Source organism: Castor canadensis, chromosome 1 (genome assembly GCF_047511655.1).
Source record: "Castor canadensis chromosome 1, mCasCan1.hap1v2, whole genome shotgun sequence".
Lineage (NCBI taxonomy): Eukaryota > Metazoa > Chordata > Mammalia > Rodentia > Castoridae > Castor > Castor canadensis.
This window is the reverse complement of record NC_133386.1, coordinates 68,867,162-68,893,662: the sequence shown is the minus strand read 5'-3', so window position 1 is coordinate 68,893,662 and position 26,501 is coordinate 68,867,162. Positions and strand designations below refer to the sequence as shown.

The 26,501-nt window shown below is 37.2% G+C and overlaps 1 pseudogene; it reads left to right on the top strand.

The window, feature by feature from the left end:
- The first annotated feature begins 2,049 nt into the window (after positions 1-2,049).
- On the top strand, positions 2,050-25,404 carry LOC109678932 (diablo IAP-binding mitochondrial protein-like; annotated as a pseudogene).
- Positions 25,405-26,501: the final 1,097 nt, after the last annotated feature.

The window sequence follows — 26,501 nt, the reverse complement described above, 5'->3', positions numbered from 1 at the left end:
GTTAGCAGTATGAAGGGCAAGGAGCCAAAATATTAGAAAAGGTAAAAAGGAGGAGGAAATGAATTTTCACAGCACATTGTGTAAAAGTTTGTAGAAGGTATTTATTCACTACTATTAATACTTCACTTTGATGAGAAATGTATTCAATCATTATTCCCTTTTAAGAAAATGCTCCCTGCTTTTTATACTGTAATTGAAAGACTTTTTTTTAGAAAAAGTGGTCTATAGTTAGATTAGTTTACTTTCTCAGAATATTTAACAAACATGTGAGACAGGTACAAATACAGACTAGAACTGTAGTTTCTTACCAGTATTTTTAATGTGTTAAAGCTTCTATGATATAATACATGTGGTTTTGACATTGTGTAATTGATCATCACACTGAAGAACACTGTAATTTCATGGGAACCTAAAGTTTTCTTCCTTCCTTCTTTCCTACCTCCTTCCTTCTCTTCTTGTTTTTTCTTTTCCTTTCTTCTTTTCCTCCTACCTTTTAAGAAGTATATGAATTCACAGTCAAAAGCATAGTCATATACTCAAGACAGGACTTGGCATGCTATCATCTCATTTCACTGCCATAACATCTTCCAGGATTTTCTCCCTAAGTTGACAGATACAACCCTTTCATAGTTCCTGATGAGCTCATCCAAACTTAAAACTGGTTTTCAGATAAAGCTTGGTGAGCAAAAGTAAGTGGACTGAAGATCATATTGTCATTATCTTTGTTTGACTTGTTTTTAAACTGTAAAGATCCTTTATTACATGATTCACATCTATAATAATAGAAATATGAAGTTTCTACTAGGAGTGATTTATTTAGAAGAGTCATAAAAAGAACAGAGAGTAAGAGGGAAAAGTGAAGTTTAATTATACATACAATCTTCTATAATATTTAGAGTTAATCCTTAGAGCTGAGCAAATGCACCCTGGATTTTACTTGAAAATTTTCAGCTAACTTTATAGATCTTAATAAAAAATTGTGAAACATACAATCTAGGTTTCAAATGAGCAACAGGTATAATTATTGTCTTTTAAACCAAATGTAACTTTTAAAATAGCTAAAAGAGAAGATTTTAAATGTTCTTATCATAAAGAAGTGATAAATATTTGTGATGGTAGATATGCTAATTTTCCTGGTTTGATCATTCCACTGTGTATTTATGTAGCAAAATGTCACATTGTGCTCTATAAGTGCATACAATTAAAATCTGTCAATGAAAAATAAAAAATATTTTTAAATCAGGGGAATTCTTGTATTTTCCTCTCACCTAACACCAGAATTCTTCTGAAACAAACAATCAAAAAGCTTGATCTAACTAACTTTCAAAAGAAATCTGGATTACTCCTGTCCTCCCAGAAGACACTAGTTCTACACTCAGTAGCAGCTGAGATTCCTTACAGCCAACCTTCTTCTACTGACTTATTCACCCATGTAAGCCCTTTGTAATTTCAAATTACAAAAAAAAAATTGAGGTATGTCTGCTCCCCTCAATGTAACCAAGAGCAACACAAATTTTATTTATCCCTGTGTTCTCTATACAGATTATGGTATTTGGGACAGAGGGACACATATGGCTTCATAAGTATTTTGGATAATATATTTGCATTTAAATAATTCTGCTCTTCAACTTCTGCTGAAAATATTTGTAAAATTGATTAATTTTTTTATATCTCTATTCAGCAACAAATGTAAGAATGCTCAATTGTGAGGAACAGATTATGAGAGGCCTATGAGAACTTGACATGACATAAGCACAGTTATGCTCAGTGATCTACAGGCTGAGTTTGGCACAGCCCCAGTCACAGAACATAGTGAAAGCCAAAATGCAACACAGCTGCTTTTCTTAAGTTGTTTATGTTCAGAGAAGTAGAAACTCAAGTTTTTCTTGTTACAATGTCACGCTCCTCCCCAAAAACTGTTGCTCTACCTCCTTGTTTAGAACTAGATATAAAAGACTCACTGAAGGAGGACACAAGTTTTTTTGATGGGTTGATTGATTGGTGGGCTGCTGCTGCTGCTGTTGAGTTATGCTAGAGATTAGAAGAAACATGGGACAGGGCAAGACTGAGCACCGAGACTTTAACAAAGCTAAAGAGAGAGAGATCCGAGATGGTGACCAGAGTGCAGAAGCAGGCAGTGTGAGCTCCATGAATCAAAAACCTTGCTGAGATGCTGGAACCACACTTGGCAGAAATCAAGCACCAAGGAGAATCAAAACTTCCACAGTCCTGAATCCCTAGCCTGTAGAAAACTTCTCCATGCTATGCTATGCTGAGAAAACAGATGTGCTGCCACCACTGACAGCCACCAGCTCCAAAACCTGCTTGAGAGACATTTGGCAGACCAAACAGGTGAGTGCCAAGTGTCACATGGTATTCCCCAGCCACCCCTGGGATAAACCAGCATAGTACCCTTGGCTGACTGAGTCCCTCCTTGCAAAAAAAAAAAAAAATGAACAATGAACAATGAACTGAAAACTAGCACACAGTAGAGGAGGCAGGAACTCTGACAGTGCACCAGAGAAGAGGGCAAGGGCAAGGAGCTAATCTCTCCATGAACTATCAGTAAACAAATAGCTAGAAAGGAAGGCCAACAATGGATGGGTGATAAGCCACTGCCTGACATAGGGCAGGTAACAGTCCACAAAGCTCATCTCCTGAGCCAGTGAGCAACACTCAAAGTCAAACAGCTCTGCAAAATTGAAAAAACAAGCAGAGAACCATCACAACACACTGACAGCAGGGGGCCAGCTGATGGATCACTGAGGTTGCCACAGAAAAGGGGGCAAGGCAAAGAAACAAGCACAGAGTAAACAAGCACAGCAAAAAGCCAACTCCAAAGCAGGACACCTGGTGAACTACAGAGCTGATATCCTGAACCTGAGGACAGCACTCAAACTTAAATTGCCACACCTCACTTAGGTAGGAGCTGAGCAAGCAGCTGCCACTGAAAGACAGAAGAAAAAAAACACTACCAAACCACCAGGTGAAACTATGACAGAGCTTCTGCTTAAATACCAACGCCACGACTGGATGCAGGAGGAGAAACACCAGAACTTAAAGTAAGACTGAAATTCTATTGTTCCTGAACCTGGAGGGTTTTTTTCGCTTGCTTGTTTGTTTGTTTTCTCACTTGTTGTTTGTTCATCTCTCCCAATTGATTTCTTTGTCTTTTTTTTTCTTAGTTTTATTATTGTGAATTAGTTAATACTAAATTACACCCAGACCAGGGACAGAAATAGTACACATGCACTTGGCTAAAAACCAAATACAATCACAAAATAAAATTAAACCAAGGGAAAGAAAACAGGTGACTGAAACCACCAAGTAGCCTATCAACATAGTTGCACAGTACTAAGTGGAGCACTGGGAAGAAGAAAAAGGGATGGAAACCATTCTCAAATTTAATAGAGCAGTCAAAAGGAAATGAAGAAAATGGATACCAAGTTCCATAATCCAACAAAACAAAGATATTTGAGGCCCAGGAACCCAACAATGTCCACAAAACATCCTCAAGGAAGAAATCCTCCATGTAATCTCTGAGATTTTCATGGAGATGTTGCCAGACATGGTTACCAAAACATACAAGAGGCACACAAGAAATTTCAAGACACCAAAAATAAAAAATTTGAGAACACACAGAAATAAATAAATGAACTCATAGGAGCCCTAAATAAACACCAAAGTGAAACAGAGAACACTATAAATAGTGAGATTAATGAATTAAAAATGAAAACAGACAATATTAAAGAGGAAGTGACTTATGATATGGAAAACTTCAGAAAAAAGAATGAAACAGACACACAAAACAAAACGGAAGGTCACTCCAGCAGAATAGAACAAGTGGAAGACAGAATCTTGGAATTTGAAGACAAAATGGAAATTAAAGGAAAAACTGAAGCACTATTAGTCAAACAACTGAAGACCTGTGAAATGAATATGCAAGAACTCACCAACTCCATCAAAAGACCAAACCTGAGAATCATGGGTATTGAAGAAGGAGAAGCGGTGCAAGCAAAAGGAATTCATAATATATTCAGTAAAATAATAACAGAAAATTTCCCAAATCTAGAGATAGTAGTGCCCATCCAGGTACAGGAGGCCTCCAGGACACCAAAGAGACTTGACAAAAATAGAACTACCCCATGATATATTATCATGAAAAAAAAAACAAGCACAGAGAATAGAGAAAGAATATTTAAGGATCTAACAACAACAACAAAAAAAAATACAAAGGTAAATCCATCAAAGTCACAGGAGATTTCTCAATGGAAACCTTAAAAGCAAGAAGGTCATGGAGTGAGGTATTCTGGGCACTGAATGAAAAAAACTTCAATCCTAAAATACTCTACCAAGCAAAACTCTCATTCAGAATAGATGGAGCAATAAAAGTCTTCTATGATAAGCAGAAACTAACAATATATTACCACCAAGCCACCACTACAAAAGATTCTCCAAGGAATTCTGCACACAGAATGAAAGCAAACAAAACCATGAAAGGACAGGCAGTATCAAACCACAGAAGAAAAGAAAAGGAATCAGAGAGTAACATTGATTCAGCTGCATATGATCAAAGCCATAAAAAACAAAATCAACTAAATGGCAAGAATCGACACATACCTATCAATATTAACACTGAATGTCAACAGACTCAACTCCTCTATCAATAGACATCACTTGGCAAACTGGATTAAAAAGGAAGATCCAACAACCTTTTGTTTACAGGAGACCCATCTCATGGACAGAAACAAGCACTGGTTTAAGGTGAAAGGCTGGAAGAAGATTTACCAAGACAATGGTTCCTAAAAACAGGCAGGAATAACAATACTTGTCTCGGACAAAGTAGACTTCAAACTTACATTGATCAAATGAAAATAAGAAGGACACTTCATACTAATAAAAGGCGAAGTACACCAAAAGGAAATAACAATTATCAGCCTATATGCACCCAACATCAATGCACCCAATGTTATCAAACATACTCCTAAGGACTTAAAAGCATATATAGACTCCAACACACTGGTGATGGAAGACTTTAATAGCCCCTTATTACCAATGGATAGGTCATTCAAACAAAAAATCAATAAAGAAATTCTAGAACTAAATCACACCATAGATCAAATGAACCTAGCTGATGGCTACAGAATATTTCATCCAATATCCGCATAATATACATTATTCTCAGCCCATGGAACTTTCTCCAAAATTGTTTATACCTTAGGGCAAAAGCAAGCCTGAGCAAATAGAAGAAAATAGAAATAATACCCTGCATTCTATCTGATCACAATGTATTAAAACTAGAACTCAACAACAAAAACAATAGCAGAAAATATGCAGACAATTGGAGGCTGAACAACACATTGCTCAATGATCAGTGGATCATTCATGAAATAAAAGAGGAAATTAAAAGTTTCCTGGAAGTTAATGAAGATGACAACACGACCTACAAGAACCTGTGGAATACAGCAAAGGCAGTCCTAAGAGGAATGTTTATAGCCATGATGCATATATTAAAAGGACAGAAAGATCTCAAATAAATGACATAATGCTACATCTTAAACTCCTAGGAAAACAAGACAAGCAAAACCCAAAATAAGCAGAAGGAGAGAAATAATACAATAAGGGCCAAAATTAATGAAATAGAAAAAAAAAAAAAACATACAAAGAATCAACTTGGAAAAATAAACAAGATTGAAAGACCCCTGGCAAATCTGACTAATGAGGAGAGAAAAAAACCTAAATTTGTAAAATCAGAAATGCAAAAGGAGATATAACAAACATCACAGAAATCCAGGGAATCATCAGAGACTACTTTGAGAACATATGTTACAATAAGTTTGAAACTCTTGAAGAAATGGACAAATTTCTAGATACTTATGACCATCCAAAATTAAAACAAGAAGATATTAATCACCTGAATAGATCTATAACACAAAATGAAATTGAAGCAGCAATAAAGACTCTCCCAAAATGAAAAGTCCAGGACCTCATGGATTCTCCCTGAATAGATCTATAACACAAAATGAAATTGAAGCAGCAATAAAGACTCTCCCAAAATGAAAAGTCCAGGACCTCATGGATTCTCTGCTGAATTCCATCAGACCGTTAAAGAACTAATACCAACTCTCTTTAAACTTTTCCATAAAATAGAAAGGGAAGGAACACTGCCTAACTCATTCTATGAAGCCAGTATTACATTCATCCCAAAACCAGACAAAGATGACCCCAAAAAGGAGAACTATTGGTCAATCTTCTTAATGAACATCGATACAAAAATCCTCAATAGAATAATGGCACACTGAATCCAATAACATATCAGAAAGATCATTCACCATGACCAAGTTGGCTTCATCCCAGGGATGCAGGGGTGGTTCAACATGTGTAAATCTATAAATGTAATACAGCACATCAACAGAAGCAAAGACAAAAACCTCTTGATCATCTCAATAGATGCAGAAAAAGCCTTTGATAAGATCTAACACCATTTCATGATAAAATCTCTAAGAAAGCTAGGAATTGAAGGAAGTTACCTCAACATTGTAAAGGCTATATTGTAAAGGCTATATATGACAAACCTATAGCCAACATCATACTTAATGGAGGAAAAACTGAAATCATTTCCCCTAAACCAGGAACGAGACAGTGCCTACTATCCCCACTCCTATTCAACATAGTACTGGAATTCTTAGCCAGAGCAATTACACAAGAAGAAATAAAATAAATACAAATAGGTAAAGAAACTGTCAAAATATCCCTATTTGCAGACGATATGATCCTATACCTTAAAGACCCAAAAAACTCTATCCAAAAACTCTTAGACACCAAAAACAGCTATAACAAGATGCCAGGATACAAAATCAACTTACAAAGATCATTAGCTTTTCTATACACCAACATGAACAAACTGAGAATGAATGTATGGAAACAATTCCATTTACAATAGCCTCAAAAAAAATCAAATACCTAGGAGTAAACTTAACAAAAGATGTGAAAGACCTCTACAAGGAGAACTACAAATCCCTGAAGAAAGAGATCAAGGAAGACTACTGAAGATGGAAGATCTCCCATGCTCATGGATCCATAGAATCAACATAGTAAAAATGGCAATATTACCAAAAGCAATCTCCATGTTTAATGCAATTCCCATCAAAATCCCAAAGAATTTCATCACAGAGATTGAAAAATCTACCAGAAATTCATTTGGAAACACAAGAGAACATGAATAGCCAAGGCAATACTCAGCAAAAAGAGCAATGCTGGAGGTATCACAGTACTCGACTTCAAACTATATTACAAAGCTATAGCAATAAAAACAGCTCAGTACTGGCACAAAAAACTGACATGAAGACCCATGGAACAGAATAGAGGACACTCATATGAATCCACATAGCTATGCCCACCTTAGTTTTGACCAAAGCAAAACAAGGCACCAAAAACATAGATGGAGAAAAGACAGCCTCTTCAACAAATGTTGCTGGGAAAGGTGGTTATCCACCTGCAAAAAACTGAAACTAGATCCATTTTTATAACCCCATACTAGTATCAACTCAAAATGGATCAAGGACCTTAATATCAGACCTGAAACTCTGAAGTTAGTACAGGAAAGAGCAGGGAATACTCTGGAAACAATAGTTATAGGCAAGGACTTCCTCAATAGAACTCCAGCAGTTCAGCAACTAAGAGAAACAATGGACAAATGGGACTTTATAAAATTAAAAAGCTTATGCATAACAAAAGAAATGGTTTCTAATCTGAAGAGACCACCCACAGAATGGGAGAAAATATTTGCCAGCTATATATCAGACAAATGACTGATAACCAGAATATACAGGGAGCTCAAAAAACTACAATCCAATAAAGAAATTGGCAACTGAACTAAACAGAACTTTCTCAAAAGAAGAAATTCAAATGGACAAAAAAACACATGAAAAAATGCTCACTGTCTCTGGTCATAAAGAAAATGCAAATCAAAACCACACTAATATTCTACCTCACACTTGTTAGAGTAGCTATCATCAAAAACACTACCAACAACAGGTGTTGGTGAGGATGTGGGGAAATAGGAACCCTCATACACTGCTGGTGAGAATGCAAACTAGTACAAACACTCAGGAAATCACTATGGAGGCTTCTTAAGAAACTAAACATATATCTGCTCTATGATCCAGCAATCCCATTCCTAGGGATATACCCAAAGGAATGCGACTTAGCTTACTCCAGAGGCACCTGCCACCCATGTTTATTGCAATGATATTCATGATAGTCAAGTTTTGGAAACAGTCAAGATGCCCCACTACTGATGAATGGATTAAGAAAATGTGGTATTTATACACAATGGAATTTTACTCAGCCATGAAGAAGAATGAAATCTTGTCATTCACAAGTAAATGGATGCAACTGGAAAACATCGTCTTGAGTGAGGTTAGCCAGGCCCAGCAAACCAAAAACCGTATGTTCTCCCTCATATGTGGACTTTAGATCTAGGGCAAATGCAGTAGTTTTGTTGGTCTTAGATCACATGCTAAGGGCAGAGCACATATGGGAAGAATGGGGTTAGGTAGGAAACCCAAAACTTGAAAGTATTCGATGTCCCCACTGCAGAGAAGCTAATAGAGTAACCTTAAAATGACAGAAGTGAATATGGGAACGTGATGGGGAAGTATTAAAGAGGTTTGGTAGAGATGAACCAGTTTGAATTGTAATGCACTTGTGCATGGAAGCAATGCTAGGAATCTCTCTGTATAGCTATCCTTATCTCAATTAGCAAAAATGGTTTGTCTTCCTTATTATTGCTTATGTCTTCTCATCAACAAAATTGGAGAAGAGGGCAGAACAGGTTCTGCCTGGAATTGAAGGGGGTGGGAGGGAGAGGGAAGGGATGGGGGGTAGGGGGGAGAAATGGCCCAATGTATGCACATATGAATAAATGAATAAAAGAAAAAAATGGCAGGCATATTCTGCCCTCAGGACATTTTTATCTGTCTTTTCCTCTCTCACTCTAAAACATTTCTCTCAGATGGCCACATAGATACCCCTGTAGTCATCTACATCTTTAGTCAAATTGTTGTGTTTTCAAGATACTTCCCCAATAAAGTCATCTAAAATGCCAAGCCACTACCTCATCATAACCACTCCAGCATCCTTTATAACCATTCGTAATTCTAGCTCCTCTATGGACATACAAACTTCTAATGAGATTATGTTCTATGTATTTACTTATATAGTGTAGCACTTTTTAAAAAATTCTGCCTGATTGTGATAAGATTTGACACAAGTTCTGTCCTCTTAAATATTTAGGTGACAATATGTTTTTATTGGTTATAGGCATGATGTTGTATGGTAAGTGTCTACTATTCATTCAATTTACTTAAATGAAACTGTGCGTATAGATTTATAACTCCTCATGTTTTCCTCTCCCCATGCTCTAGGAACCTCCTTTTCACTCTTTGATTCTAGTAATTTGACTATTTAAGTTAATTCATATAAGTGGAATCATGCAGTACTATGTTTTTTGTGGTTGGCTGATTGCACTGAGAATGTTCTCAAGGTTCACCCATGTGTATTGTTATATGGTGCAAAATTCCCCTTCTTTTTAAAGAGTAAGGAATAGCCCATATTTGCTGCCTTTCATTTCCCAGTGGATATTCAGATTGTTTCCACATCTTGAATATTGTAATTAGCACTGGATTGTGCAAGCATTTTAAGAGCTTTATTTTTGCTAAAAATTCATAACCTTGAATAGCACTTAAAGAAACCAATATATTTCTCCCTACGATACTGAGGACTACAGAGCTTAAGATGGTAGAAAACACAAGAGGCTTCTTTGACTTTTCCTCTGTTTGCTTGATGGCAGAAAGGAGATTAGTGTAGAAAAAAGTCTCTACTTTTCCTCCTCATTACCACCTAAAGCCACAGACATGAATCTTCCCTTATTAGGGACAACTACTTATTACTTCAGAGTTGGTACCAGAGGCATCTAAGCAGACCTAACACCTTCCCATAGTTTTCCACACCTGAAATCTGAAACTTCTTGCTCCTTTATCTTGTCATCTAAGATTTTTTACTCTTTATTAAAATAGTGTTTTGAAAAGGTTAATAAATCACTGTATTTCTGAAAGTTACTGTCCTGATAGAGTGACTTTCCCTATATTATGTATATTGCATGTATAATATATTTACTTATATTTTTTCTTTTTAAACATTGTTAGCTTAATTATGCTCTTATATTAAAATGTGAAAATTGTGGAATGTTGTTAATTTTGAAATGATAGTTTCAAGTATACTAGTAGCTACTATAAAGTGAAGAATTTAAAATATTTTTAGAAATCATTATCTTAAAACAAATAATTCAAAATGTAAAAATACAACAGCCAAAACCCAATATCCACATTTTTTATTCTGTAATAGCATTGATGAACAACAATGTAGCCTATTTTTCCCCTTATTGGTGACTTACTTTTGCATATAGATTAAAATTGTTTTCTTTAATTTAAAATTTAATAAACTAAAGCAAGTTTTGCATTCATGGTAATCTCTTCAGTGCTTCCCGATACTTATCCTATGCAAGTTTTATTTTTTGACCGGTAGAAATTATTCTTTATTTGTTTTTATCTCTGAATAATTTCTACCCCCTTTTGTTTTGTTATTATGATTCAACAATGATAATTATCTTTATTTTAAATAATCTTTTTAATCCTCCTTAAATATTTAACTTTGTCATTTTAATTTGAATTCAGTATAATTATTTCATTTGATTCCTCTGCTTCACAGTTCTATGTTTCAGCTATCTAAGGTTCTAGAAGTTTGTTATTCAGATATTATATTAGTATTATTTTTCTGACTTGCTTCCCTCTACTATACACTCACACTCTTTGTTAATTCTGTACCAGATGTTTCTGTTTTACATGGACATTAAAGTCTTGTGTTGTCTCTCAAATTTTATTAAGTTTATTTTACTGCTATTTGACTTATCTGTTATGTTGTGATACGTTCATTACCTGGGCTTAACTCTTTTGGCTGAATTATTCCTCTATAAACTGCATTGTCTTCTTTCAATGTTTAATGGCATATCTATATTTACTGATGTTATTAAAACATTTAGTATTTTCAAAAAAAAAAAAGAAAGAAAGAAAGCTAAAAAGAGAACATGCGACACTATAAATCTGAGAGCCAAGACTTGAAGAGAGAGTAAAGACAACATGGGACAGTGCGAGTCTAAGAAAAGACACTTTAAAGAATAGAAAAAGAAGCAAGGTCTTAAAGAAAGACTTCAGAAGTAAGGTTTTAAAGAATAAGAGAAAAGAAGCAAAGCAAAAGAAGAGTTATTAGAGAAAAAGAAGCAACAAGGCTGTTGTGCATCTCTATCTGTGCACCCAGCACACCTGGCCCCAAATTTCTGTAATCTGCTGTTTGTCCTTTCTGCATCTCCAGTCTCCCCCAGTTAGGTTCAGGGAGAAGAGCTTGTGAGAAAGCTCACTCCACTCAGTGACTACCATCTCGCCTTATACTGATAACAATGATAAATCTCACCTTCATCATATCTTCTCACTGCTTTATTTATTTCCACTTTGAGTGTGGCAGAAAAATTACGGGGGCTATTCTAGAACATGCTCTGCCAAGACCAACACTGAAACTTTAAGCCCATCTATTGACTTCTCAGAAACTGTTTCTTCATAACAAACAGATAGTATTTCACATACATAGATGTGTGACCCACAAGAAAATGGAGTTGAAAATAAATATTAAGGAATAAAACTCTACAAAAGTGTTAGATATTGGGATTTTGGGGAAATATTTCAACCCACTATACTCTGATGTTTTTATCCATAAAATATGAATTGGCTGTTCTCTAAGGCATTTTTAATAACACCTCTAAATTTGTACTTGTTTATGCTTAATAAGTTGCTGAATAATAAAATTGAAAGGTAGAGAGCACCCAATGATTGGTCTTCATCAGGTGTGACATGGCTCAGTTTCCCTGAATGAAAGAAGTTTAAACATACAGAGATACTTCCTGAGAGTCTGCCAGATACCAGTCAAGACACACTACCCACGCAGTAAGTCTCGCCCTCTAGTACTACTATGCTACTCACTCAACTCTTTTGTTTAATATACAATGCATTTGTCCTAACTCCTTGGGCAATATGTTTTTTTCTGACTGCTAAAAATAATGTTTTACAAACTGGTTGAATAACTATGGCTCTTTCCATGAACCCACAGCATTTTTGCAAGTCTCTTCTTCTACCATTCCTGGCCATGAAGACTTTCAACATGTTCTTTGTCTAAATATTTTCCCACATCTTTGGATAGCTCTTTTCCATAGCATTCAAAATGACTAGTACTTTATTCTTTGAATTTTTCCAATGTTCCTCAAACAGGACAACATGTGTTATTATTGAAGAACAACCAATTCTATGTGTAATGTTTTATCAGTCAAAAAGTCAATGTCATCTATCAATAGATGAAAGCTGATAACTGAGGAAACAGTAAGGACAGAGAGAAAATGCCATTGACCTTCACTTTTTCGACAAAAAGTCAAGTCTAATCAGATAACCAAAGTATAAATCACCTGCTGTAGGAAAGAGGACAAAACAGGAGAGGAAAAGAAAACAGAAAATGGCTTCTAGAAAGTCAGTTCAGTTAAAATAAAAGTGAGACCCTGGTGTTTTTGGATACAGATCACTGGTAATCCAATAAATAAGTACTCTAGGGATTCTGAGGAGTGTATTAGTATCTGTGGACTAGAAAAGATGTAGATATATTAAAATTGGCAGGGGAAAGTTAGAACCCAATTGACTGGTTCCAGTATATAAATTATGGCCCTTCTCCAATAATTAAGTTTCTTTAATTAGAAGTTCATATTCTTGCTGTAAAATAATTTGTGACAACTTCTCTACAATATTTTCCTTCTGCAAGTAGCATTAAATAATATATTGAGAGAAGTGGAGCATTGATAATCTCCATGTACAATTGTCCTTTACAGTGTTGGCCCTGCAACATCTCAGACCCTAAAAGATAAACACTCACATCAGAATCTTATACATTAAACAGTGCCAGAACATTAACTCAAAAATGGCCAAGGAAGCAAAGTAACTATAGCCACTTTCTCCTTCATTTGTGTTTCACTCTTGTTTGTCATCATAGATTAATCATACTGATACTGCCTATTTGGCCTTGTAAAACTTTTGCTAAGAGTGAAGACAAGGTGAATGAGTTTAGCTGTTCTCTTGAGAGGTTCCATATGTGACTGATAAGCCAGGTCAGCACACTCCTCCATGTAGCCAGCCAGATGTTCCCTTGGTAGTTTTCCAATGGCTCAATTACCAGAAGCTACATAAGGTATACTGGAGAAACTGGAGAACTTGACTCAATCTGCTTTCATCATGGCTGGTTATATGTGGAATATTGCAGGAATTTTCATTTGAAATTGTCTAGCACTAAGTCTATTGAGTGGGTCATAGGTTTTTATTATTCATTAGGTACCATAAATGCATAAAACAAGGCATCCATTTTTAATGAAAGATAATATTTTGAAAGGTAATAATAGACCTAGAAAATATATATGTTTTAAATGCTTTTCTTAAAGTTTTACATATCTCTCCATTTAAAATATATCCACTTTTTTTTTTTTTACAAGAGGTAGCATTTGAATCAGTTGGGATGAAACTTCATAGAGATGACAGACCAAAATAAGTTTTTAGGCAATTAAACAAAGCTATTTCGAACAGACTGGCAGGGGTGGGGAGGGACTTCTCAAAGCGATCATTCCTGCACTGATGTTTACTTTGTACATATGCAGTATGCCTTGGAAACATCCATATTCATTATCCACCTACTTCATCAGACTGCCATCATTAACATTAAAGCTAAGTATGCATTATGTAATCTTTAATCATGTAAATTTATTTCTTTAAACATAAAGCAGAGCTGTCTTTCACATGGGACATTGCACTACAAATCAAGTGTTTGCTGTGAAGTCCCAAAGGATTTTTCAGGATGTTACTTCACTGTCCCAGTTCCTTGTTCAAGGATATTACAGAGCTATATTTAAAATTAATAGTTAATATCAAGGAGTGTTACTTTTTGTAAGACATCTTTTTCATAATTTCCTGTATGCTAGAAACTATATCCTGTATTACATTCTTGTCCCACAGAGTGAACACAGCCCTACAAGCCACTCAATAAACAGTAGATAATCAGTAATTACTTTTTTGAACTGAAGTGTTAAGTATAAGTCTTTCATCTTGCAATCATGGTATGTTTTAAGAATAGGCAAACAAAATTAATATCATAAAAAAGAACAAAGAAGGTGAGGAGCATGTTAATAGGTTTGAAATATTCTAATTTAGGTTAGGAGGTAATAGCATTCTATATTTGCATACAAAAATGCAAGGATTTAAGCCATGATATTATGTCAGAACAGGTCTCTGATCAAGGATTTCAATTGCTAAATATAAAAATTAATGCTCATATTTTTCTTTGAGATTTGAAGTCCTAAGTGGTGTTGGTGATTTTTTTAAATTAGTGTTTTCTGTATAAAAGCCCATGTCCTCTAAACTCTAAGAAGCAAGCACAGAGATAGACACTATGCTAGATAATGGAAATCAATTGTGTTCTGTTTAAGAAGTAGAGTGATTACTGACTACTTTATCTCCACCTTAGCAAGTAGTATGACTCAAACACTGAAAAACCACATGAGCAATCCTATTTGCTTTCTCCTAAGTATCTTTGAAAAAAGATGGAGAAACTTCATACTCCTTGAAATGATGATCCTACTACTTAAAATGGAAAAATTTAGAGAGAAAAAAGCAAGGAAAGCCAATTTCTCTAATATTTTAAATTTTAAAACAGTAATGAGGTAGGAAAGAATACAGGGGAAATTTTCTACCCAAAATTTATTTGTACCAGTTACTGGTTACTGACACATTAATTATGATAAACCTAAGCTGTCCTTACTATATTTGGAGAAAATGGTTCCAACAAAACCCAGAGATCCATCCTAAGAATAGGCACCGGAAGGAATGCATGAAAATATTCTTCCACCTACTTAAGGGCTTACATGTGATGTAGATTACTGTAAATTTGTTGATCTGTCAAAATTAAAGCCCCAAAGAACTATGCTCAAGATACAGAGCAGTGAATTTCACAAGAGTACTTTATGAGCAATTATGAAGGACAGCAAATGTCTACTGCAAACAGCATTATTGTGATTACATGGAAGCATGGTAAAGAGGAAAAAAAATCCAGTCTTAACTGCTCAAGGAAAGGATAACATATGATATATAAAACTATACTAATAGGCCTGGCTCAGTGGCTTATGCCTATAATCCAGTATACAGAGGAGGCAAAGACTGGGAGAATTGTGCTTTGAGGTCAGCCCTGGCAAAAATTTAGTGAGAACCCATTTTCTCAAACAAGTCAGATATGGTAGTGTACTTTTCTAATCCCAGCTATGTCAGAACATAGTGGAAGGATCATAGTCTGAAGTTCACCCTGGGCAAAAAGTATAAGGCCTTATCTGAAAAATAAAGACAGCAGTATGCAAACATTAGAGTGGCACATAAGAGGATAAATGGAATTGAGCTACACTTTGGCCAAAATGTGTCTATAGTTCAAAATATATTTATATGTGTATGTATAGATAGATATAGATATATGTAGTTTCTTATTCATTATTTATGAGTTAATTTAAATTATTTTATATTCCCTGTTTACAAAAATAGGTAAAATAGAATTTAAAGCTAAAGAAAGTTGAGCTGGTGGAATGACTCAAGTTGTAGAATCCTTACCTAGCAAGTATGAGGCCCTGAGTTCAAAATCCAGTACAAACAAAAATAAATAAGTAAATAAAAGGTAAAGAAAATTAAAGAAATCTGTAGTGAAAGGTGAGGTGAGCCAGCATGTTACCGAATGAGATTACAGCAGTACAAGGAGGAACTCTTCTCTAGATTAGTTTATTTAAGCTCATGTAAGCACCAATTAAAATAAATAAAACAAAAAGAAAACTATTGAAAAAAAAAACCTTCTTACTTTTTGTTGTTGTTAGGAATTTAAAAGAGTTGGGAGGGATGATCAATAGTTTTACTTAATTAACTTTACTAAAATTTCTCCAAATGACCCTATTCATAATCTTCTTTATAAATCCCTTATGTCATTTTGTAATTTTTAAATTATTTGTCTGAGTATTGGAGGGTAATATCTGGAGGCTGAAGAAAATTCAGTGAGTTTAGTAAAAACAGTCCATAGTAAAATGTTCAATTTCCAACAGTTTAGTTAACAAGACCATTTAAAGTAGAGTTCAAAACAACCTGCATCATTGTTAAATGAGCAGGTTTATAGTTATTAATAATAGATAAAATCCATAGGTGACATTAACAGATATCAGAGAAGGTAATGAGAACTCAGCCTGCAATTCTGTGTTTAAGATTTCAACAATTTCAGGGCTAGAAAAATGCTTGCCTTAATCTTCCAGGAAAGGAAGCCTATGTCATCAATGTTTCCTCTTCCATTAATTCTTGAATTCTAAAGTACAGCACTCACATAAACAAATAGTACAGACATATGTGTGCTTTAAAATGCATGATTTGCATTTTTGAAAATGTATTATTTTACCTTAGTCCACTCAAAACATTTGTCTTCTTTTCAGCTTTTCCTACAGTTTTCATTGTTTCTACATGAAGATTAGAAAAAAATATATTATTCCATTAGCACACAAGATAAGCAAGTCCAAAACCAGGTTAGCTATTTAAGCAGAGACCAAGTGGGACTATTCAAGACATTATTAAGAAGAATAAATAAAAAATGAAGATTTCAAAAGCAGGAATAAGCCACTCTTACAAGACATTAATATTTCAAATATGAGGTTGGCTGCAGAGGTAGTGTGGTAAGTACAATGCTATGTGCCCAGTAATCTCCAATTGCTAAGTTAGAAGATATGTCGATTGTGCATTTATAACAGAAATAAAATCTGCATTGTGTTATAGGCAATATTAAATATTCTACCTTGGAAACACTTTTAAAAATGACATAAACTATTTTCTTGAGTTTTAATACAGCCAAAAGCTGCTTATGTGTTTTAATTATAAGCAAATAAGCTTATGTAACTTATTTGCAGCTTTTGTTTTTGGCTATTTAACAACCTGACCACATCATAGTAAGTTATAGTCGATCAAATGAATGGCAATAATTGAAGGAAAATTTGACTTTTGAAAAAAATTGATGCTTTAGGTTCAGTTATTCCTGTTTTAGCCATTTCTTACTTTTATAAATTAAAAAAAAATCTTCCTGCTATCAAAGTTCCCACTGAGGTCTCCAGTTAGTTGAACAAATTCTAAGACAGGAGGTCAAGGAGAATAATTTGTGTGGAATTCATCTCAGGGGTAGCTCAGTGCAGAAAGTCTAAGTTGAAGGATGAGTTGTTTATTCCCAAAGTATGAATTTTCCATATGAACTCTTTGGCCACTTAATAGAAAAGTGACTGTAGTAAAAAACAAGGGACCAGATTATGTGGTGTGTGAGTGGGAAGAGAACTGTGGTTTGATGGAAATTAATAAAGCTTTGCCAAGAGTGATAAAGTTATTCATTCAATAACTAATACTCTATCCATCTTTGACTCTGACAGCCTTGACTACCTGCTCAGAAAACAAGGTGTGAAAGTCTTTCACATCTTTAATTGTACACATCAAACCATATTTTAGTAAAGCTTATTAACCTTTGCTATCTGTATTTAATATAGATCACAGAAATATGGGAATAAAAAATAATCAACAATTTGGATGAATAAGTTTCTTATTTGTATATATTGCTTGTTGGTATTCAAAACTAGTTAGCACTGTGTGAACTTATTTGGTCCTCCCCATGTTCACCCCTTCATGGCAAAGAAGAACAAAGGATTATCAATCACATGCAAGTACAGGATTTCTTGTGTAGAAATGGAAATGGATTTATTGAGTGTTTCTAATGGAGAATAAGGTTACATATTGCAGGGAGGTTAGTAAGCCAGTTAGTGCAGGTTTTTGTTTGTTTGTTTGGTTAGTTGGGTTTTTGTTTGTTTGTTTGTTTGTTTGTTTTTGGCAGTACTGGGGTTTGGATTCGAGAACTCATGCTTGCTAGGCAGGCACTGTACCACTTGAGCCACCCTGCCAGTCCAACTTTCTTTAGCTTTAAATTCTACTCCACCACAATATTTTTGAAAGCAGGGAATATGAAATAATTTAAATTGACTCTTAATTAACGACTAAGAAACTGCATGTACATGTCTTGGATTATGGACATACCTTAGTCAAAGTATAATTCATTTGCATTTTTCCTTTTATATGATACTAATGTTTTACCTTAACCATAGTCTGTTTCTTGTTCTGACCTTGTCTTAAAACTTCTGTCTTAATCCCAGATATCCCAACTTTCACAATGCTCAATGTGACATATTCTCATACTAAGCCACATTTTGTACCCAGAAAACCTAGAATCCACCTACTACATACTTGTAATTTAATTACAGCCACTCTTCTTTTTTTACAACCAATCAGTCCTTATTTGAATGTTTTGAAATTTATGATTATTTATATTTATAATAATTATTATTATTGTTATTTTATTCTGTTCCTTTCCCTTATACAATATTCCATATGTCCATGCACGTGCTATGGCTACTTGCCCCTGCCTGAAATGCTATTCTCAGCTTTCTTCAACTTAAAGAAAATAACATATTACAATGCTCATTGATTTACGGCACGTCATTTGAAATTTTGTTCATCCTATTTTAGTCTAGTAATCACATCTATTAAGTAGATTTTTAAAAATTAGATAAAGAGATAAATACTTCATAAAGATTTTTGAGGGACAATTTTAATAAGACCTATAGCAAAATAATCAGCATATAATAAGAAATCAGAACATTTATTATTAGCAATATTATTAACACAACTTAAGCATTATCTTCACCATGGATCTTTCCATGAGTCCTCAATATCATATGTGAGCTCCTTTTCTGGGCTCCCTTATGATCTTAAGCCCATTTCTTATATCACTTACTACAATATATTGAATTTTTCTCTTTGTATGCCACTGTATTATAAATTCCTCTGGAGAAGACATTCTGTCTTAATTATCTATACATTCACTTAGCATTGGCATTCAATAAATATTTGTTAAGCATAATAGCACAACAACAAAGTGATCAAGAGACTCTAAGATTCTATTAATATATCAAAAGACAAATGAATAAAATAATAAGAAAATGAGTAGTTATTAAAGGTTTTTGTGACAGGTACTATCACAAAGAAAAGACTTATGATGACTGTGAATTCTTCACAAAGAATCTCATTAACTTACAAGTGAAATTCTTGACTTAGGAGTTTGTATGGCTAAATCATATTGCCAGTAAGAGCTATAAATCAAACTGCAATTTTTGGCACCAGATTGAAATCTCATGTTGATACATGGATGACACACAGAGATTTTGGCATGTTGAGGATTCTTGGGTCTGCTCTAAGACTCAAAGCAGAGATGGACTTGAGCAGCAGAGGTCAGAAAGATTTTATTTGTAGAGAAGAGAAGAGAAAGACTGCATGGGGGCATGCAGAAGGACCTGGAAACCAGTGGTCCCATGGGTCAGGTTGGAAATTGGGTTTTTAAAAGTCTTTTGTATTGCCTGAGGGTGGATATGTCTCTCTAGTACAAACAGATGTTTCCTGTGAGGGAGAAGGGTCTCCCGGCTAATTACCACCTTTTGGGACCTGCTGCAGTCTGTGCTTCAAGTCCCTCCTCTCAATGATCTCCCTAACTGCTGTTAGGGATAGAGACAACAAAGTCTATTCAGTGACTGCTTCCTGCTGACGGGTAGCAATGAAGGGGCCCCACAGCATCAGGGCTGACCACGAGAGGGATTATTGAGGGGACTACATTTTCATCTCCACCAGGAGCATCTGTAGTTTGATGGATTCTAGGGGAGAGGAAACAATTTTGACAAGTAAGTTTAAAATGCAAGGCCCAAAAATGAAGAGAACAATGAAGAGAATAATGACAACTACAGCCCCCAGAAAGGGTAGGAACCATGTCCTGGAGGGGAGCCAGGATTTTATTTGGTCCCATAACTGTGTAGAAACCTGAGCTTCAAGGGACTGTTCTCAGAGCATTCTCAGAGAATGTAGTCTGCACATTCTTCTACAATGCCTGAAGTGTTTATATATGTGCAACAGGAAGTATCAGTGATGGCATATACCCCTCCTTGTTTAGCCAAAAGAAAACCTAGAGCCAGGTGGTAGTCCATGACCATACAGGCAAGGGATGACAAAGTCCTTTACATGTCCTTAATGGCAAGGCATACCTGCTCTGAGGTGCCCTCTATTACTTTGGTTTGGATATTTGTAGTTACGTAATTGACAATCACCCCATAGCTGATTCCAGCTAGGGCTGTAATAAGTTACTATTAGAATAACCTCTCTTTTGCGTTTAAAATTTCCCCTAGGTCATGTGGAGTGTAAACTGTTAGGAGCTGGTTTATGACCAGTTTTTCAACTTCAGGCACTTGAAGGCTAACTATAATGACTGCTCGAAGACATCCTGGCCATCCCTTGGCTACTTGATCTAATTCTTTACTTAAGTAGCCCAGTGGCTAGGGACTTATGCCCCTGATCTGACTCACCACTCCCAGGGCCAATCCTCCCTTTTTATAGAGTAGTTATGAGTCCACTCATCCTTGTCATTTTCGGGGTCCCACTTAGGATCATACCTAGGCACTGCCTGATCTCCTTGGGAATTGGGAATTGGGATTCCCTTTTAAGTATCCAGTGTCTCTGTCTTTCTTTCCTGCTCCCCCTCCTCCTCCTCCTGCAAGGGCCTGGTCTGAGATAGGCCTGTAGGGCCACATGTATCTAAGTGATAATCATACCCAGCTGCGGCTACCTGATCTAGTACTCACTGATTCTCCAGGGAAGTGAGAGGCTGAGGTATTATAGTATTACAGCCTTCCAGCTCTATTCAAAGTTTTGACTGACTTCTATGAATGCTGGATGTACTGATCTGGGTTTTCTGTGTAATTTCCTACATCTTTTTTTGTTTCTTTAAGTTCACTTAATCAAAAAGGAATGTGAGCCCTAGCCCCTCCAGAAATTCACTGGAGGGCATAGAGTCCTGTGGGACAATGTTGGGGGTGTGAAAGAGGAAAAGAGCATAAAGGGGGAGCTGATGGGGCACCAACCAGTCTCCTTGGGATTGGATATATCTCCCTGGAAATTTGATTTCTGTCATGAGGGAGGCCTCTTTGACATTGTTGGGGGCCCTTGGGCATTAGATGGTTTTTTAAGGTTCTGGTTCCTCAAGGGAGTTTGGGGGCTTTTTGTAAAGGGTCACCATGGTCTGGATATCTAGTCTGCATTTGCTCAGCCATTTTGGGTGGTCTCTTAGGAAAAAGAAAAATTGAATATATGGGACTTCAGTCCACTTTCCCTCCTATTTATAGAACATATCTAATTGAAGAATGGTATTATAATTAATGTTCCCTTCTTCTGGCCATTTTTCCCCATCTCCCAGAGGATATGTGGCCAGGTCTAGGTGCAGTAAAACTTGAGTCACTTTCATTGAAGACTTTCTGCATCAAGGTCTTTCCAATATTTTAGTAAGCAGGCAAGGGGAGATCCTCCTGGGATCTTGGAAGCTTGATTACCCATCTAAAAAGGGAAGCAAAGGAAAGTTATCATCTTAACAGATGTTTTTTTTTTCCTTTTACCTAGGCATCCCCAGGTGAAGAGATCCTCTATGTGCGAGAGGGCATCCCTCTCTCCCATGCTCTCCCACCACTGCCATGTATGGCTGAGGTCATGGGGAAGACATTTAGATACATCCAGCTGCAGCCACCCCACCAGAGTGACCCTGATAAATTTTTTTGCCTGTTTGCCTTGTGACTCAGGTACCTGGTTCTCCTCTACCAGGTGAAGGCTTGTAATTTAAAAACAACTCTATCAGTAAGGGGCTCTAAAGTAACCATGAAGGCTTTCATGGCCAGAGGGAAGACCACTTTGGAGACATGGATGGGGATTCTTGATGAAGTAGACTTTTGAATCACTACATATCCTCTGAGACATATATTTTCTATAAGAAGAGAGGGAGAGTCTGAAGGCACTGATTTTATTTTTTGCTGCAATAAGGGACAAAAATGGAGAACTTTGAGGTCTCTATCCCCTTAACTCTTTCCTCCCCTGAGGGCAGACTACAGGAACCTGCTTAACCAGATCAACCAGATGCCTAACAAAAACAGTTAAGCCCAAGTTAGAGAGTAGCACTTTTTGGTATACTCAGCTGAAATGGGAGCTGCAGAAGCAACATGGGGACTCTTGAAGACATTGTCTAAGGATTAGATTTTGAACAGAGGATATAGGGATCTCCACCAGACTCAGCTAAAGAAGAAAGCCCACTGCTGTTTAGGACAAAAAGGGAGACCACTCATCCTGATTCACTTGAGGAAGAAGAAGGAGAAGCTGAGGATTGGGGGAAAGAGAGTTTTCAGGCTCAACGCTTGAGGGGTTATTAGTTATCACTGCTGTCCAGGTTGATCCCACCAGAGGCAGTAATGGAGCACTGGAAGGAAGGGGTGACCTCCACTCTTGGCCATGGGAACGGTGAAGAAAGTGTGGAGATATGATTGTCTGTTTGTCACAGGCATAACCAGAGAAGTTCTGATACTTTGCCACCTTTGGAACCTCAAGGCAGGTCAGGAAGTTGCATCTTCAGCCTTCAGTTATCACCAGGGAGTTGCCCCAGTCAGAGTACCCTTATAGCTTGAAGAGAAACTTTCCTTTCACTTTCACTAAGGTGGAACTCCTCCTTAGTGGGTCAAATCTGAAAGGGAGGAGAGTGGGAGCTGAGAGTTGAGAGGAAAAAAAAGCCTTGGTGCATTGAAGTTTTATCTACACCCCCATACCATCAGCAGTCAGTATAAGCCCCTGGCTGGCCCTGATTTCTCTAGTTGCATGCCTTAACAGCTGTAAAGGGCTTGGAGCTTTTTCCCCAGGTTCTCAGGGGAAAACTTTTCTTAGCAAGAGAGAGAAAGTCAGCCTGAGAGATCCACTATAGCTAAGCTGTGGGATGAGGGCTTTCCTGGAGGACAGACTCCATTGGAGTACCAGACAATCACATCCACTTCCTAGGCAATCCCCTCTAGTTTGGCGCAAGCTGCACTGACCTCAGGTGAAAAAGTGTCCCTTCGTAGGTTGCCAGATGATACATACATGACACACAGGAATTTGTGGGTGTTGAGGGTTCTTGGGTCTAATGTGAGACTGAAAACAAAGGTGGACTCAAGTAGCAGGGGTCAGAAAGATTTTATTTGTAGAGAAGAGAAGAGAAAGGCTGCATGGAGGCATGCAGTGGGACCTGGATACCTGTGGTCTCATGGGTCAGGTTGGAAATTGTGTTTTTATAACCTTTTGTATTACCCAAGGGAGGAGATGTCTCTCTGGTGCAAACAGAAGTTTCCTGGGAGGCAGAAGTATCTCCCTGGGTAATTATCACCTTTTTGGACCTCCAGTCCATCCTTCAATATCATGAAAAATAATGAGTCAGGTGGCACACCTCTATGATTACAACACTAATGAGGTTGAGGTAGGAAGATCACCAGTTTGAGGCCAGTCTGGTTTATGTAGGGAGCCTTGCATCAGAAAACAAACAACAAAAAGAAATTGAATTATGTTACATTGAAATAATTGGAATAATTGGCAAATTCTGTTCTACTGTGGGTCAAGAATTTTTAACTTACAATATAAATACTTCTTTCAAATTTTCCATAAATTTTTTCTAAGTTCATGTACAATTATGCATATGTGAATCTTTTCTGGAAATAGTATCTATGGTCTTTATAATAGTCAAAAAACAATTTGTAATTTTAAAAAAGGTTATTTCAGTGTTTTAGGTAATAGTTTTTTCATTACTGAAGACATTTGATTGAAATAGTACTCCTATTTTCAATTACTATGTATTCACCATCAAGTTGTACATAAAACTGGAGTGCTATGGGGAACATAATCTCCCTGCTCAGGTATAAGTACTATGTTCCTGTTGAACCTAACTCCAAAAGCACTGTTTTTCAGAATTGATGAGATCACAGACCAAGACTGTGGTGTTGGATTCCATGTTACTGTGTGAAGCCTCTATTGCTCAGAAATCAGAGCCTCATTCTCTTAGTAATGAAGCATTAAGGAGCAGGCTATGTTTCTGGTAAAAACAACTGACAGCATCTCTAACTTTCTTTCTCAAATCACATTTGTTAGGAAAAACACGGCTCATAAAGAAAGCTCATGAGAAAAGTCTCATGTCCAAGAGCAAAGTTTAATGGCAGCCTGGAACTGCCAGGCTGGCTGGGGAAAGATGGCGCAGCCCAGACTCTGGGCGAGGCGTGGCTTTTACAGAAGGGGGAGGTTAAGGAAGTTAGTGCATGCACAGTAGTCTCTGGTAGGGGTGGGGCTGTCTTAGAGAGTAGGAATTTCTGTTAAGGAGTGGGGCTGCCATTTTAGCCAATTCACAAAATGGCGACATTGTTACTCTATCTTTCCCCCATTTTTCTTTAATAATGATGAGGGTAGGGGCTGAGGATTGGGAATTGGGGCAAAGCATTGGCCTCTTAGCTGCTTCCTGATGGCAGGGGGTGCTGTAAGGGGAAAGATCTTCAGACTCCTGTGGTGTCCTGGTAGGGCCCTTCATAGCAGTTCTCTGGATGGTTTTGGAGAGGTTGATATCCTTGGAGGTACAACTGGTTAAACTTTTGATTAGCAATAGCAGACATGTGGTCTAAAAGAAATCTTTGTACAGTTTTTATGATACAAGGGATGAAACTTAAGAATATGAGAGCAAGAAATATAGTCATTAGGATGGGCATTAGCCAGGAGAACCACTGTGGCGGGGCTGCCATTTTGGCCAATTCACAAAATGGCAACATTATTACTCTATCAACATTTGCACTGATTCAAGCAATCGCAGAGTATACTAAGGCTATTTGTACATTAATTATGCTGTACAGACAATATATAAACTTAACTTGGAAAAATGACTACACAGGAGAAAGATGAAGGCAGGTGATTATGGGAACAATAGATGAGATGCCTTCAAAAAGATGCAAATACTTGAAGCTAGAAACACCTGGATGTTTGCAGTTTTTCAGAGATACCACAGAAGCCACAAACAACCTGGGGCAGATGAGGCCACCAGGAGTCATTTGTAGGTGGTGAACTCACAGGTGCAGGAGGCACACCAACTCTCCTGCTGGCAGAGGCACAGACACAAGAGATGCACCAGAAAACACAGGAGGCAGGGGATTGGAGAGATGACAGGAGCAGTAAGACTACCTGCATGAACATTGAAGGCTTGATTGAGCCTGCTGACCTCTCTACTCATTCTGTGGGGAAAGTAGGGTGACTGTTTTCAGTCTAGCATTGATGTGACTCTATGCACAGAGATGAGACCACAAATCCAGTTCTAGCCGACTGTTGGAAATGTAGGGCCCAAAAATGACCACATGGAGAGGAATGATCTGGCCAAGATATTCTTTATTGCCAGGTGGGAGAGGGAGAGAGCCAAGAGAGCCAAGAGAGAGAAGCAGGAAGGGCAGGGGCTTAAATACCCCTCAGTGAGACTCAGCATGATCTGATGGGTTAGGATCTTATGGTTCATGCTGATTTGAGATTGGGGCAGAAGGAGGATTCAAGCTAGACTTGAGGCAGGACCGTGACCCTGGAAAGCTGAGGCTTAAGGGTGCAGTAAGAACTGAAACCCATGGGTGCCATTATTGCCAACATTCCTCCCTTTTTTGTTTGTTAAGGAAGGGGGGCATTGTGTTCTCTCTGGCTTCTTTGAGCTGGCAAGGGGTGGCGTAGGGGAAGGGAGGGTTAGTTGGCAGATGGCGTCAGAGTAGTGAGTCTCATAACAGCATACACACAGGCTCCAAAGGTGAAAATTTTCTCTTCCCTGAATTCAATAAATGTTCCCGTAGCCATAGATCGTAAATGGTCTCCAGCCACTCCTCTGGGCCATGTATGGCAGGTATTAGCCTGCTGTCCTCGTGTACAGAATCAAGGAACTGCAGTAGGTGCCTTGTAAGGGATTGAAGTGGCTCATAGTCCCATGTCCCAGTAGGGTGTCCTCCAGCTGAGCTATAAGGGGGTGATATCCCTGAAGGAGAAGCTGGTTGAAAGTTTGGTTAGAGATTTTGTTCACCTGAGATCTGAGAAACTGTAGTAAACAGAGTAGGAGGGGGCAGAGAGTAATGAGCATAAGCAAAGGACCCAAGAAAAGCAGAAGCCAGGTGATGAGAGGAGAGCTCAGCAGGTCGGTTAAGGTGTTTTTACTGGGTCTCCTTAGGAGGTCCTCAGCCAAGTCTGTTAACCTTTTGATATTTTGTTCCACAATTCCAGACTCATTGACATAATAGCAACATTCTTCCCAGAGGAAGAAACAGGTACCCCCTTTTTCAGCTGTTAAGAGGTCCAGGGCCCTACGATTTTGGAGGGCCACCT